Source organism: Rattus norvegicus, chromosome 5 (genome assembly GCF_036323735.1).
Source record: "Rattus norvegicus strain BN/NHsdMcwi chromosome 5, GRCr8, whole genome shotgun sequence".
NCBI lineage: Eukaryota > Metazoa > Chordata > Mammalia > Rodentia > Muridae > Rattus > Rattus norvegicus.
Genome location: NC_086023.1, coordinates 82,541,489 through 82,558,633, shown reverse-complemented (window position 1 = coordinate 82,558,633; position 17,145 = coordinate 82,541,489). Strand labels below are relative to the sequence as shown.

Below are 17,145 nucleotides of genomic sequence, written 5' to 3'. Positions count from 1 at the left end.
ACATTAACATGAAGCCTCAAGATCCTCAGATCCTTGTTTATACATGCCAGACAGAGCTTTGTTTTCTGTCTCTTGTCTGGGAAAGATTTGATGCCTCCCTCCACTCTACTCACCCCGTCCCCGACAAACACACTCAAGATAATAGTGCCATGTTTCAAACCATCTCATGAAGAAAATCAGGCTTTTCTGAACCTAAAAATGCTAGTTACAGACCTGTCTTCCCTACAGAGTATAGAACTGAGGGCTGCTGCTTCACTTGCTTCTTCTTGGAGGATTCCTCCATAAAATCTGTCTTATCTAAGCAAGACTCTTTAACCTAGCCTAAATTTTTATTACATCACTCACTGAACATGCACAAAACAAGGGACTTTACTTGAAGTGTTTATATTCATATCTACCCACCCTACATAGATGGTAGCAGATAGATATGTACGGATGCATGGTTGGTAGATAAATAGATAATAGGTAGATAAATAATAGACAGATAGATTGATGATAGACAGATGCTAGATTGATTATAAATAGATGATTGATAAATGATAGATATATACATAGATAGATAATACATAGATACATAGAGACATAGATAGACAGACAGACAGACAGATAAATAGATTGTAAGTATCAGAGAAGAAGAATGTATGTCTTGCCTAGTTTTGAAGGGACTTTAAGAACCAGAAATCATGTTCCACATATAATAAAACAAAGATCTCTGCTGAATTAATACACATATATGAACTCTTTCATTGAATTTTTATAAACAATTTAAATTCTTTTAGTGATTGAAGAGTAAGATCTGGCAACTATGAGAAATGAATGTCTCCGATGTATGGCTGGAATTCAGACTATTATATGTTTTCCTGAATGCTACATGTTTAAGCAGATAAAGCTTCATATTAACATTGTCCATTGGTATCTGTTTGCATTTATCTTTTTTGTTCAAATCACTTCTCAAAATCAGAGGTTTAAAATACTACATTTAAAACAGAACTATCCAAATTTTGTGCAAGGGACCATAGTTTATATGCATTCTTGTACTCCAAATGGGTAAGGAACATTACAAGGAGCCCACTACCTCCTCTCTATCCCCTCCAAATATCAACAGTGACCAAGGAAGAAAAAAGTAGCAGAAGCTGCAAGGTCTTGCCTTTGGAGGAGACTCTGAATGGCTCCTGCTCCTGGCTACAAAGGCATTGATCGTACATCTGCTCTCTGTGGCTACCCACTGTCCCATGCCAACCGCTTTGCTTTTGTGATTCACTGGGTCTGATATCTGGCAGAGCAGACATATATGCTGACATAAGAAATAACAAGGAGCCTTCATTCCCTCAGGAAAGACCTTTGCCTTCTGATGTCAGAAAGATGGGAAGAGCTGAGAGGGAATGTCTGGAGTGCCCTCCTGGTTGCTACATTTAACTTTGGACTGCTTCAGCCTTTCCACCCCTAGACCAGCTCTCAGAACTTTACAGGCAAGTTGTAAAAAGTGGACTCAAATGTGGAACGTGAAGCAAGTCCTTTGTTGCCAGATCTCTACCTCCTTCAAACGGAATCAAGTCTCAGACCTAATGGGGGGTAAAGTGAGAATATGGAGGAGGGTGATCCAGTTAGCATTTTAAAGCTAATAAAAGAAGAAAAAGGAATCCAAACCAGGCATGTGTACTTTCTCTGTTTGCAGACAAAGCATGACTTCATTTACAAGGTTGACGAGTCTCTGTCTGCTATGACTCAATCACATCCCTTGAGTCATGCCTCAGTTCCCTCTGTGCCTCTGATGAATATGAAATCTCAACTTCCAAATCAGCAGTCTTTTGTTCCAGGACCTATAAAAAATACCAAAGAAAATGTTATTGATTTTAAGATCACTGTTTAAAGGAAACAGCTGAGAAACAGGAGTTCATTTTTTTATCATCTAGAAATAGTCAGCAAACTCCTTCTCCAACATGTTTGGGACATGTTAGAGTTCCATCTGGTCTGAATGTTGTGTCATTCAATACTCATAAAAATTCTACTCTCCTCAAGGAGAGAATCACAAGACTTCATGCATTCCTCTGTATCTCAAAATATACTTTCCTGTAATTAGTACTGGACAAATTCAAGATGTACATGAGCTCAGAGGTATTTGTAATATAGTCAAGGTGGGAGGTGGAGTTTGGGGACTTGGCTGAGAAACTAAAAAGTGTTCATTTGAGTACCACATCTGAGAATCTCACTGGAGGCTGGGAAATTGTCTGGGATGCATTTGATATCACATATGTACTATAGTGTGTGTGTGTGTGTGTGTGTGTGTGTGTGTGTGTCTGTGTGTCTGTGTGTGTCTGTGTCTCTGTGTGTCTCTGTGTGTCTCTGTGTGTCTGTGTCTGTGTGTGTTTCTGCTTCTATGCATTTGTGTATGTTCTCTCCTTTGCAAAACAACAGATTTAAACACTAAGCTCAGACTCTGATAAACTCAGCAAGGCAGCTTCTCTGTCTGCACTGGCAACAGCAGTTGCTTAACAAGCTGGCCATCCTTCTGTTCTCAGGTTCTGTGATTCTTAACGTGCTCCCCAGATCAGGCTGAGAAGAGGAATCCCCGCTAAGAAAAGAATGTCTTCCATTCTGCATCAAGCTCAAGAAAGCTATCCAGACCTGGTAAACTACAGCCATAGTAGTAACATGCAACAAGTCTCCAAGTCATTCCAGTCTTTTCTCCAAGCTCTGGCATATTCTCCCTGTTTAGTATCTACCTGTGTGCAAACTCCAGGGCAGTACATTGGATGGAGACCCATGGGGCCCCCAGTTCAAAGAAACAGCTATCCAATGAGCTCTGCTAAGGATAACTAGGTCTTTCCCATCTCCATGCTTCAGTGTACTGCTCTGTAAATGTAGGACTTACAATTCTGGTGCAGGCCTGCTTCCACAATGAATGCAAGAACCCAAGGAGTAGGGTTAGACTTTATCATCTGTACATCTTTCTGTATGTACAGTGGATTATATTAGCAGCAGTAGATTTCACAGGACAATGCTACTTTATACAAACGAAAATTCTACTTCCAGAGGATCCAAGTTCAATTTCAATACACAGAACTCACAAGACATCTCATAACCATCTGTAACTCTATTTCCAAGGAATCCAACAAAGAGAAATTACAATTGATCATTTCTTATCACTAAATTTCTTTTCTTAGAATTCAATTATGAAATTGTGTGACTGGGGATCTAGCTTAGTTGATAAAAGGTATATTGCTGCACACACACACACACACACACACACTCTATAGGGTCATATCTTATACCTTAAATATACACATTAACAGTAATATTTAAATGAAAATCTCATTAAAATTAGAATATAGCAAGAAAAATTCATTTAAAGAGATGGATTCATATGTAGTAGAGTTGATGGTAGGTAGACAAGAATAGTGACTGTGTATTAATTATCTGTTACTATATAAAAAATAATGCAAACTATTAAAGACAACCTAAAGGTAGTGTGTACCACCATTGGTACAAATGTGGGGTTGACAGCCTTCTCAGTGTATGCAGTTATTAACATTTTTATCTGTCACAGTGCCTGCACATTATGAATTTAGGGTAATTCTGGGTAAACATTTTAAATCTGGTTTGTAGTAAGATTTTATCCAAAACTTTAGGCCTTGGAGACTCACCTTGGGCTGGATTCTATTGCCAAGATGGTTCACTCATGTGGTCCATGAGCCATTGTTGTTGACTCTTGTTCCCAGTACTGCTTGAGTGTCCTCTTGACGCATTAGCTCCTGAACTCCAAGGAAGAATCATCTGAGAGACCAAGGTAGAAATAGCACTATCTACTATGAACTCTCCTCAGACATCACACCCTGTCAATCTATCATTACCCACATAACTCAACCTGTTGTAGCATGGGTGGAGACTGAACATCACGGAGATCAGGCAAGAGTCCCCTTCCAGACTGACCAACACATTGTGACACGGCTAAGGAGAGGGTTTTTAGAAAATCTACAGCCACAGTTCTACCAAGAAGGCATTGGAAGAGGCAGGAATTTCAGTCAAGATGTCTCAACACTGCCAATGTTAGAGAAAAAGAGGATTTACAATTTCTAGTCCTAAAAGACTGTCATTCCCATCTTTGTACCAATAGTAGTACTACCTTTAGGCTGTCTATTTCAAGGGGAAATCCAAAACTTTCCCACCTTGTCATGGCAAAGCACTATGTATCCCTAGCCTCAAGGAAGCAGCTGAAGGCTATTACTAGGACCTAGACTCACTGTCTAGGCTTGAAGCAAAACATGATGGTCAAATTTAAAGACAAATGGGAAGCTGATATTAAAGGTCTTCTGCTACAGAGTTATCAATGACTGTTCAGCTGATAGATTGTGAGTCCTATGAAATATACTATAACAGTTTATAACTGCTCCTACTAATATATATTTTTGTTAATATAGAATGATGTATAATATATAAGTCTCTACTATAAAACAAATATAAATCTCTACTTCTTGGACTTCTGGATTAATCTGGGGACTGTGTGAATCCTGAATATCTATATCTATGGCATTGTTAGCATTTTCTCTGTATACATTCTGTTTTGAGTGCTTTTTTTAATGAATCATTAATTCAATGTCAGCATTTCACATAAAATTCAAATAGATTCTATTTTCATAGGCTAGCCACAGTGCTACCATAAACCTTGCTTTTCTGAAAGTGACTGTTCCCTGGAATTATTTGAGTATCATGCAGTGTCCTATTCATCATGGTCCCTGCCTTTTTTCTACTTTCTTACATCTTCTGCCAACTCCCAACCAATTAGCTGAATACTGTTGAGTTAATCCAAGTAACTCTTTTGTAGGAGGGCCAAGTGAAGCCTTGCTATCTAGTGGACTTACATATTTTTACATTTCTCTATAGCCACATGACTGGAATGGTAAATGCAACCATCACAGTAGGATTGTTTCTCATCTCAACTGACACCCATCCAAAACTTTCAAAGCATCTTAAGGAGTGAGACTCTCTTCTCCTAAATGCACGATTAAGCTAAAAGATATGGCATTCCATCAAGGATATGCAGGAAAGGAGCTATGTAGCTCAGTTCTAACATGTAACTCCAGCAGAACAACTAATTAAAAGTTTACATGTTAATTACTAAAGAAAGTTGATTAATAAAATGTAGTAGTCAGAGAAAATGCAAGTAGGAAACTCTTATAAGTCCTCAGAACACTGGTAACAGTCTTCAAACATTATAGATTCCAGTCTGTTCAATACATCCTCATCTTTGTGTTCTTACTAATTTGAAAATTGACAAAAAACTTTTACTTCCTCATTTCTTGACTTTTATGAAATCACTATGTTGGCCTATACATAGAAGGCAAATGTTTTTAACTACATTGCAAATAAAATGGTAAATAACAAAGTAGGCAAAGTAGGATGGACAGAAATATTGGCACACCAAAAAGCTTTCCATGAAAGATGATCTAAAAGGCCAAGCTACACAGCTGCTCCCATGGTCAATAATTAGAATGTGAAATCTTCAGCATAAACTGGCTATGTGCAGGGTCACTGCCAGTGTCCAATTATTCTCAACCAGACCTGCTTCACAGAGGAAAGAAGAAGCTTTGCTTCTTAAGGGCATCTGAGTTCAGATAACCTTTCCTGCTACCAATCTTAAGGGACAGGTAAGATCTAGAGGGATGGATTCACCATAGATCCACAACCACTTCAGACTTAGGCCATGTATCATGCCGCACCTATACTACATGATAATGAAGGACCCTAGACATTATGACTCCCCTTCTCTGGACCACATCTGCTCCTCTTCTGGGTACTGTTGTATCTAGAACAGTATGTTCTCCCCTACCACATAAAAGTCATAGCACCATTTGCACAGAAACTAGAAACAGAGCAAATGGCATATCATATCTCTCTTCACTTACTCAATCTTCTACTATTTGCCTGGTGTTTACAACATGCTAGGTGTGGTGACTGAGGGCTCAATGAGCAAGCTATCCAGTCTTCTTACAGAGGAAATTAGTCATGCAGAAAAAAAAAAGATCAAAAGTACTTAGTAGGAAATGGGTCGAATGTTGTATGGGAGTTGGGGTGGGAGAAAGGCAATTCACAGAGTAATGAATAAAGGAAAGGTGACATTAGGGGAGATGGCACCCAGACTATTTGAGAAGAAGAAATTATCAGAAGGAGAGCAAAAAAGAAAAAGAGCATTAGAAGCAAATAATCAAAGTACATTATACGAATTTATGAAAATCTTATAATAAACCCATTATGCTACACTGAAGTGGCAATTTCAGCTTTCGTTGGAGGCTCTGTTGTTTCATGTGATGTTTTTCTGGAAGCTGTCTTGTGAGATGATATTTTTCTGATTCAGACATGAGAATGGATGTTTTACTGAGGCACACACTTGAGAGAATGTATGATGTTTGGAAAGTGTGAACGTATAACCCAACAGACAGGGAAGAATGCTCTTGCCTTGGTTTAAGTTACAATACTCTGCTGGCCTCCAGTGATCTTTGCTTGTTGTGACTTGATAGAGAGAAAAGCACCAGAGAGCTTCTCATGGTATTCCAGCTGCTTCTTGCTGATTTCATGGACTTGTAGTGATTTGGCTTGGTGGAGCCTCAAGGTTTCTTCTGGATTGAGCCACTGCTACTGATTAGTGTTTGGTGTTTGATGATTGAAGTGGACTGCCATTACTGATTCATGTTTGGAATTGCCCCAAAAACTACTTTCTCAGTTTCCTGTTAACTTTTATTTTTCCCTACCTCTGGTAGGTGGGCTAGAAGGAAGATTGAAGCATTTAGGAACCCTTATTAAAGAGATTTCGAAAAATCTGAGCCTGTACTGCGCAATTAACATATGAATATATATGTTTAAAACCAGAAGTGAACAAAATCAAAGGGTTAAATTCAAGCAATCCAGAGAGGAGTGGCCATATATCAGATGGAAAAAGACTTGCGTGAAAGCCTGGTGGTAGTAGTGGGAAGCATGGTGTTCTTGGAGAATTAAGAGCAGCTTCGTGGAAGTGGGAAGCACACAGGAGTGGCTAGAGGACAGATAAGACATTTTTAGTTGTCCTAGCTCCACAGAAAGCAAAGCATCTCATAACATGGAGGGAGACGTGCATAACAACATAAGCACTGCCAGGTGGGAAACAAAAGGTAACATCCAGGCATGAGAACATTGCTCCAGCTTACAATACCAATGGATGGCAACTGCAGAAAAATTCAAATCTCAACGCTGGCTTTTAATCTGGGTTCACCATCTCTGACACTGAGGAGGAGAATGTAACAAAGAACCTGTAGTAAGGGATGGACTGGCAGGACAAGGTGAGGGATGAGCTGTTAATCCTTCTGGATTCCCAGCTCAACAGAATTGCTGCTTCTAAATGAACAGTGGGTCATGATTTTCACTCAACATAAAACAGACTGAAGACCGGAGGCAGGCTCCCTCCTGTTCAAGAGGGACTGATAACCAAATGTTCTTTTTGGAGATGAAGCCACCTGGTGAAAAAAAAGGCCGTGTGAAGCTAGTTTAGCTTCAAAGGTCAAGCTGAACCAAGCCAGATGTGCTCCTTAAGTAATGGAGCAAAACAATCCCACTATCTCCATGGAGCAGGAATTTTAAACAGTTGACATGAATTGCATCTCTGGATAGCAGCCTCAAAGCCCACTGCAAGGAAACATTTCAGAAATTCTGATGAAAGAGGAAATAGACTAAAGAACACCCTTCAACTGAGAAGTATACAAAACAAAAATCTCCAAACATACAACATACCTAATACTTAAGAAAAATCAACATCTGAATAAAAGAAAAAAGTGAAATTAGAGTCACATGAAAATCAGAATAGTAGTCACCTGTCTGTCAGCTACCATCAAAGGATGGGTCTACTAGTTACAAATAAAAGAAAGAAGAAATTGTGCACCAGGACTAGGGAAAATGGAAGAAATACATAATGAGTATACAAAGAGTATAATAAAAAAAAAAAAGCACGGGCCCTAACTGTGCCCCTCAAACTCTCCTAATTAATGTTCACAATTGTTCTAATAATATATTTTCAATTAATCTGTTTACCTATCTACTATCTATCCAATCTATCTCTCTATAGTTACATACATCTATCTCCACATGCATATAACACATATACACACCACATATCAACTCAACACACCTTCTTACTAGTTTTTTTCCACAGCAAGACTAGATAACATTAAGTTCACCTTCATTTTCTTAAACACAGGTTCTTATAGCTCACACAAGTACACATATAAAAATAAAACATAGATAAGGCTAAAATATCTATTTTGAAATTTATTTATTTACATCCCGAATCCTGGTCTTCCCTCACAGAGTCCCTGCTCCAAACCCCATTTCCTTGTCTTCTGAGAGGGTGGGACCCTCTCTGGGTATCTCCCACTCTGGCATATGCAGTCTCTGTAGGGTTAGGCACATTCTTTCTCACTGTGGCCAGACAAGGCACACACAGGCATGCGTGCGTGAGCACATGCATGCGGGCACACACACACACACACACACACACACACACATACACACACACTCATTTATTTAATGCTCACAACATTTTTCTGACATAAGCATTATCATCGTCATCATTTTATAAATATAAAAACTTAACTACAGTATTAAATGATCTGGCTCAAATAGTATAGCCTAATGACAGAAGCTAAATTTAAGCTAAGTGTATTGTTAGACCCTATACTACATGGCCTACCTAGTGTGTGACACAATGTAGGAACAGTTACTTTAGAATCTGGGTGAAACCAAGATGCTTGCTTCTTCCCTCCTCTACCCTACTATTTCCTTATATATTTTCCATGATCTCTGGCCAATTAATAAAAACATACATTCCATTTTTTATAAAAACAGGAAGATGAGGTAATCTAGCCTTTTCTTTAAAACCATATGACTAGGAAGTTTTCATTGTAACAGAAAAAGAAAGAAAAATCATGTTTCTAGTTCAAATTTAAATCACTTACAAGTTCCAGAAAATGACTATGCCAATTGCAATATAGAAAAAAAGGTAAAAACATTTTTGTCAAAATGGGAAACATCCAAGGCCTCTCTAAACTTTTAGCAAACTTTTACAGTCCCATGAAAGTTGGTCCCAAAGAAAGGTTCAAGTATTGTTAAAAGATATAAAAGTGAGCAAATGTTGATGGAAGAAAAAAGAAACTCAATGAGATCCTTGTTCTTCTATTAAAGAACAGGCAGGGCTTAGTTTAGTTTTCCTTTTCTTGCAATTTCAGCTAAAATCCCAGAGAAGGTTTCATTGAAATTGACCAGTCAGTATTTCTGTTTACCAAATAGACTAAAGAATAAAAGAAAGATTTGAGAAAAAAATCATAAAGTGTAACAAGTCTCCTCTTAACTCTGTGGCATGTAAGACAATATGCTATAGATACAAAAGGAAAGAGATCAGTATAATAGAATTAGGCATTTTGAAAGAGGCTTGTGGAAAACTGGCTTTATCTGGGATGCCATTGTAAGCCACCACTGAAAGCACAGGCTTTTTAACAAGTTGGACAAAGGCAAATGCCTTTCCATATGGAAACAAAACAAAATTAGATTATAGCTTTAGGGAGAAATAAATTCCAGAAAAATTGCAGGCTACAACATAAACATAAAAAGTCAAATTTCTACATTGTTCCCCCTTCTACGTGGGATTGAAACATCGTCACTTGGGCCTTCCTTCTTGTTAAACTTCTTAAGGTCTGTCGGTTGTATCATGTGTATTCTGTACTTTTTGGCTAATATCCACTTATCAGTGAGTACATACCATACATGTCCTTTTCAGTCTGGGCTAGCTCACTCAGGATGATATTTTCACTTGTGTGCAAAACTCTTGATGTCCTCATTAAGAGCTGAATAGTATTCCATTGTGTAAATGAGCCACATCTTTTCTGCATCCATTCTTTGGTTGAGGGGCATCTTGGTTGCTTCCTGCTTCTGGCTACTATGAATTAGGCTGCTATGAACACAATCGAGCATCTTTAGGGTATGTGTCCAGGAGCAGTACAGCTGGGTCCTCGGGTAGAACTATGTCCAATTTTCTGTGAAACTGCCAGACTGATTTCCAGAGTGGTTGTACCAGTGTGCAGTTGTACCAGCAATGGAGGCGTGTTCTTACTTCTCCACATCCTCTCTAGCATGTGCTGTCCTGGGAGTTTTTATCTTAGCCATTTTGATTGCTGTAAGACAGAACCTCGGGGCCATTTTGATTTGCACTTCCCTGATGACTACAAGTGCCGAATGTTTCTTTAAGGGCTTCGAGGCTATTCAATGTTCCTCTGCTGAAAATTCTCTGTTTAGCTCTATACCTCTTTTTTTAACTGGGTTTGTTGGAGTCCAACTTCTTGAGTTCCTTATATATTTTAGAAATTATCCCTCTGATGGATGTAGGGCTAGTGAAGATCTTTTTTTTCCAATCTGTAAGTTGCTGTTTTGTACTATTGACAGTGTCCATTGCCTTACAGAAACTTTTCAGGTTCATGAGGTGAGGTCTCATTTATCAATTGTTGATTTTAGAACCTGAGCCGTTGGTGATCTGTTTAGGAATTTTCCCCTGTGTGAATGTATTCAAGGCTAGTTCTCACTTTCCCTTCTATTAGGTTCAATGTATCTGGTTTTATGTTGAGATCCTTGATCCATTTGGGCGTGAGCATTCTTCTACATCCAGACCACCAGTTAGACCAGCACCATTTGCTGAAGATCCTTTCTTTTTTCCACTGGATGGTTTTTTAATTTTTTGCTATAGATTAAGTGTTCATAACTGTGTCAGTTAATTTCTAGGTCTTCAGTTCTATGCCATTGATCAACCTGTCTGTCTCTGTACCAATATCATGTGGTTTCTATCACTATTTCTCTGTAGCACAGTTTGAGGTCAGGGATGGCTATTCTCCCCCACCCCCAAAAATTTTTTATTGTTGAGAATTGTTTCGGCTACCCTGGGTTGTTTTTTTTCGGGGGGGGGGGTTCACATGAAGTTAAGAATTGCTGTTGCCATGTTTTTGAAGAATTGTGTTGGAATTTTGATGGGGATTGCCTTGAATCTCTGGATTGTTTTTTTATATAAAACAGCCATTTTCACTACGGTAATCCTACCAATCCATGAGCATGGGAAATCTTTTTATCTTCTGAGGTCCTCTTTGATTTCTTTTTTTCAGAGGCTTGAAGTTCTTGTAATACAGATCTTTCACTTGTTTTGTTACAGTTATACCAAGATATTTTATATTGTTTGTCACTATTGTGAAGGGTGTTGTTTTCCTAATTTCTTTCTCAGCCCATTTATCATTTGTATAAAGGAAGACTACTGATTTGTTTGAGTTAATTTTATATCTAGCCACTTTTCTGAAGTTGTTTATCAACTGTAAGAGTTCTCTGGTAAAATTTTTGTTGTTGCTTATGTATCATATCATCTGCAAATAGTGATACCTTGACTTCTTCCTTTCCAATTTGTATTTCCTTGATCTCCTTTTGTTGTCTAATTGCCTAGCTAGCACTTCAAGTGCTATATTGAATAGATAGGGAGAGAGTAAACAGTCTTGTCTTGTCCCTGATTTTAATGGGCTTGCTTTAATTCTCTCTCCATTCAATTTGATATTGGTTTACCATATATTGCTTTTATTATGTTTAGTTATGTGCCATGAATTCTGATCTCTCAAAGACTTAACATGAAGGGGGCGTTGGATTTTGTAAAAGGCTTTCTCAGCATCTAATGATCATGTGTCTTCCTTCCTTTAGTTTTTTTATATAGTGGATTACATTGATAGATTTTCATATATTGAAAATTCTGGGATGAAGCCTACCTGATCATGGTGAACAATATTTTTGATGTGTTCTTGGATTTAGTTTGTGAAAATTGTATTGAGTAGATTTTTGCATCAATATTCATAAGTGGAATCAAAGTAATCAGGGAAGACAGAGGGACGGGGCAGGGATCTAAGTTGGAAGTGGGAGAGAGAGAGGAAAAGGGGGGGGTCATGATCAGGTAAGGGTGTAGAATGGAGAGAAGCCCAGAGGGCCAGGAGAATGAATGGATATATGCAACTTCTGAGGTGGGAGGAACCTCTAGAAAGTCCCGGAGACATGGGATGTAAGGCAATATCCTCCTAGGACTCAATGGGAGTGACCTTAGTTGAAATGTCCAACAGTGGGTAGATGGAACCTGTAGAGACCACCTCCAGTAATAGTCAGGACTCCAAATAGAATGATGGGGTTACCAACTCCTGTTCAAATTTTTTTGATTCAGAATGGTTTCGAAATGTCCCTAAAGGTTTAGAATGTCCCTAAAAGAAATGTAGGGACAAAAATGCAGCCAATACTGAAGGAAAAGTTGACCAGTGACCAACCCAACTTTGGATTATCCCAGGGGCTGGCACCAAACACTGATGCTATTTCTGATGCTATGTAATGCTTGCAGACAGGAGCCTAACATAGCTGTCCTCTGAGAGGCTCTACCAGCAGCTGAGTGAGACAGATGACAGATACAAATACGTACAGCCCATCATTGGACTGAGAATGGCGACCCTATGAAAGAGTTAGAGGAAGGTCTGAAGGAGCTGAAGAGGAGTGTAACTCCAGAGGAAGACCAACAATGCCAACTAACCAGGACCCCTCAGAGCTCCCAGAGACCAAGCCTCCAACCAAGGAGCATATATGGGCTGGTCCATGACCCCCAACACATATGTAGAAGAGACTGTCTTGACTGGCCTCAGTGGGAGAGGATGAGCCTAACCATGTAGAAGCTTGATGCCCCAGGGGATGGAGTATCCTCTCAGAGGTGAAGGGGAAAGGGGTGAAGAACTCTGTTAGTGGGGTACTAAATGGGGACAATGTTCTGGATGTAAATAAATAAAATAATTTAAAAGCTAATTTTAAAAAGTCAATTTTCTAAACTTTTCTGAGAAAAATGACTAACAAAAGCCTTTGAAACCAAACTGAAGGACTTACTGAGCCAGGTACTAATGATAAAACTAAAAACATAAAATTTTCTCTTCATATTCTTTGATAGTTTCATACATGTTAACCAATGAAATATAATCATAAACATACCCATTTTCCTCCTCCAGCTCCTCCTGTAACCCCCAACTCATCCCTTTTCAAACTTCATTCTCCTTATTTCTCCTCTTCCTGTTCCTATTCTTCCTCCTCCTCTTTCTCCTCCTCTTCCCTCTCCTCTTTCTTCTCTTCCCTTTTCTCCTTCTTTTCTTCCTTCTGTGTGTATACAATTCACTATATTCCATTAGTGTTGCCAACTATAGAAAAACTTAAACAATTGTACATGGTAAAAACACACAAAACATGAACTGGAAGCCATGAGCTTGAAAGGGTTATTCACCATTTTGAACTCACTTGTTGGGTTGATTACTTAGTTGATTTATAGTCAAGTTCTTAGGTCTTCTTGCTATATATAGACAATGTTATCCTTGAACATCTGATCTTCCTGCCTCTATCTCTCAAGTGACTGAACTTTCATGTCTAGCCTATGCCAGGTTATTCTAAACAGTAATTCTAAACAATAAATAATTCCTGTTGACTAGGCAGGAGGAAAGCTGTCCACAGATCAATGTGGTAGACCCTAAATTTCAAGAGAAAACCAAAGACTCTGCCAGAGAAACTACAGAAAAATCTCAGCACACAATGAATATACAAAATGAATATATAATTGCGTTTGCTAATAGATGCAAATTAAAATGCAATAAATGGGCTGAATAAATCTTCCAAAAAACCCAAAAACCTTAAAAATGAGGCTCTTTGTCCTACCCATCAGACTGTCTACTAGCTGACAATGTTAATATGTTTATAAGATATAGGAAATGGAAACTCCCATGGAGTACTGTTGAATAGGTGGATTGGTAGAAATTTGAAAGGGAAATAAGATTATTTCTAACAACAGCATTTGAAGAATATTTTTGAAGGAAAGTCAGCTATCAAGTGAAGTGTGCTACAACTTATACCAAGCTTGACTAAATGCATGTTGATTTATGTGCATATACATATATATATATATGTAACAAAGACTTAATAATTCACTTGTACTTTTGTGAATGTGTGTATCACTTGATAATGTAAAATATAAAAATCTTGCCAATGGCATTAGCATGATGGGTAGGAAGGCTTGAGGCAGATAGAATAATTAAGACATTCATAACTTTAGGTGATGTGCAATGGCAGTTTGGATCATGATGGTAGGTGATGGAAGACGCCTCATCTTAGGAAGCAGAGCAAACTAAGACTAAGGAACTAAGGAATGAAGTCACCATATGAGCACATTTTGGGTCTGTGATCATACCTGAAGCAAGAGACAATATATGAGTTCATTTAGAAACACATCTGTTCCTCTCTCCATCCAACCATGGGAAACAAAAGCTAAAGAGACATATGTTAACAATTTTAAACCATCCTAGAGCTGAACTGAACTAAGAGTTTCCAAATATTACGTCAAAAATGAACTTACTTTTCAGCAACAGAAAACAGGTAACTTTCAAGTAGATAAAATCAGTGTCATACATTTGAGAACATACAATCATTACACACAGAGAGAGACTAGAAGCATCCAGAAGTTTACGAAACTGAACATGGCCGCTTCAATCCAGAAATAGGGAAAGAGCCTAAGATATCTCATGTTCTAAAGGTAATTTGATCTCTTGCTCAACCTTCAACTACATAAATAGCCAAACACTTCACCTTAAAGGCTGTCTGCTCCCTTTCACTACTCCACCAAAGAGGCACCATATCAAATAGACCTGCATCTAAGTTCTCATTTTATATTTGTGACCTTTATGGTTCTGAACAACTCTTAAAAATTCTTTGATCCTAAAACTCTTTTTTTTTAATAAAAAGGTATTACACAATCACTGACCTAAGAGAAAGACATCCCATATATTGCAATTACTCTCTATATGTATAAATACTATTCCTAATGTTCCAGGTAGAAAGCAACTAAGTGCAAAAAAGGTTGCAACTATTTCCCCCTGCCCTATCCTGCCCTGCCCTGACCTGACCTGACCTGCCCTGACCCGCCCTACCCTGCCATCTCTATCTAATACTTCCTTACTGTCCTTAACCTTATGAATTTATGCATGCATCTATAAGACACAAATGTTGAGTCAAATCCACTGCCATCTAATCTCTTCCTAAAGTTAGCCCAGGCTGCAGGCCCACTGGTTACTTTTACCATCCTTACCTTGCCATCCATCGTGTTTTTCTTCAGCCCAGCATCAAACATCATGGGTATATGGTTAAATAGTATATGTCTTAAGTCCCCAGTGTGTATTTTGAAATTTATAGAAGTTTTTCTGAGTTCCTCCTTTTAACTTTTCAAGTTTATTGTTTAAGATGTATTTGGGTGGCCAGCTGTAAGGCTGCTCTCTGCATTAATTATTTGCAGATGTTGAGGCTGCGGGATGGGGATTAGGGATGCCAGAAAAATCTGTGTTCCTTGTTCTGCATCAGGACACAGTTTTATACACACATTTACAAGAGTGTGAGCTCAACAGAAAGGCTTAACTCTGTCCAAAATAACAAATAATGTCTCCTGACACCTCCGAAAATGGAAATCAACTTAGAGCAGACTATAAATGTTGAAGAATTCTGTCCCACAACAATAGGATACACCCTTAGGGAGCAAACGTTCTATATGCCAGACCCTATGCTACAATGCTTGCATTAACTATCATTAGACACCCCCACCCCCCTGAAGATACTTTCATTGTATCCTCAATTTCAAGATTAAAAGGCTCGAGAATCAGACAGTTAACTTTAGTTGCCCAAGATAACACAGCTGATGAACAGAAGACTCTCCTCTGAAAGTCAAGAGGTTCTAATCCTAGATCTGTGGTTTCTTTCTCCACTGGTGACAGAGAAGAATGAAGAGGTTCCATGTATTAGTATTTCCACATAATTAAACAACTGGATATCCTAATGGCTGTTCGCCCTGCATGGTGCTAAGATAACAGCTTTTAAAAGTGAGGTTCCAATGATCAAGTCCTTAGGAACTAGGATTCTAATGTAAGGTCCCTGAGAAACTCCAAACTCATGTCATCTAAAGACTGAAATAGTTTATGCATCAAAAATACTATTCTGGATAAGCACTGATACATTAGAGGCAAATACTTCTTAATGAGTATCATTACTTACAAACATTCTAGAGAGTCATTCAGTGGTTCATGCATTTCATTTTTATTATGATCCTTACATGACCTTAAAATAAAAGACAGGTTGGGAATATACATCAATTGGTACAGTGCTTAAAAAGCATACAAAACCTTGGGTTTGAGACACAGAACTGCATAAACTGGGCAAGGTAATGCGTGTAACCCTAGGACTAGATATGCAAAGGCAGAAAGATCAGAAATACAAGGTCATTCTAGGCTACATAGAAAGCTTGAGGCTAACCCAGGCTACATAATATTCTAGTTCAAAAGAAGAATCTTGAAAAGCAAAGAAATATACCTTCCTCTTGTTCTTGAATTACTATTGCTATGGGTACCTTCTTTTTGGGCTCTAGATTCATTTTTATGACTCTGCTTAGCAACCAGGCACCCATACCAACAACAAGAAGTCTATTCAGCTTTCTCTTGTTCCTTTTCACTGACATAATATACTAATTTCTGGTCACTGTGTTGATAACATGGTTTATCATGGCTTCTACAAGGAAACCCAAGGAAATTCAGAACACTATACCATCTGGAAAGAGACCAAAGACATAGTCATTAATTTGTAACAGTAGAGAGGGACCAAGAATAGAGAAAGGCCTAGAGACTCAGACATTAGTCCCCAATGTCAAAGGACTAGTCAGAAGCAGTGTTGATAGCATCCTCTGGGTCCTCTGGAATCCAACATAGGGCTCTCCAAGCCCTACCAGCTCTCCCGTGGCAGCTCACCCAGATGCCCACAGTTGTGTAGTCATGGTGAGAGGGATCAAAAGACAGAATTGCTGCTCTCGGCAGAAATACTGTAATGGAAACCATTTCACAGACTGGAGCAGCCAAAGACTCCTGCCTCATCATATTTTAGCTCCAGGCAGAGCCAGTGACTCATGTTGGGCATTTGGGTGTGTCTTCTCTAAAAAGCCACGGTATCCTGGGTAGAGTCTTAAGAGAATGAAAAGGAAGTGTGCCGTTCCCTGCTTTAGTGGCAAAG

The 17,145-nt window shown here is 38.6% G+C and overlaps 1 long non-coding RNA gene across 5 annotated transcripts in view; it reads right to left on the bottom strand.

The window, feature by feature from the left end:
- Positions 1-17,145, bottom strand: part of LOC103692377 (uncharacterized) — a 65,209-nt gene that overhangs the window by 21,026 nt on the left and 27,038 nt on the right. For 3 of the 5 annotated variants that reach the window (XR_010051837.1, XR_005504800.2, XR_010051836.1), the window contains 2 exons: positions 3,645-3,774; positions 1,648-1,820 (listed from right to left, as the gene is read on the bottom strand). This is a non-coding gene — a long non-coding RNA (uncharacterized LOC103692377). The remainder of the gene's footprint in view (positions 1-1,647; positions 1,821-3,644; positions 3,775-17,145) is intronic. The other 2 variants (XR_010051839.1, XR_010051838.1) reach the window with 2 other exon arrangements.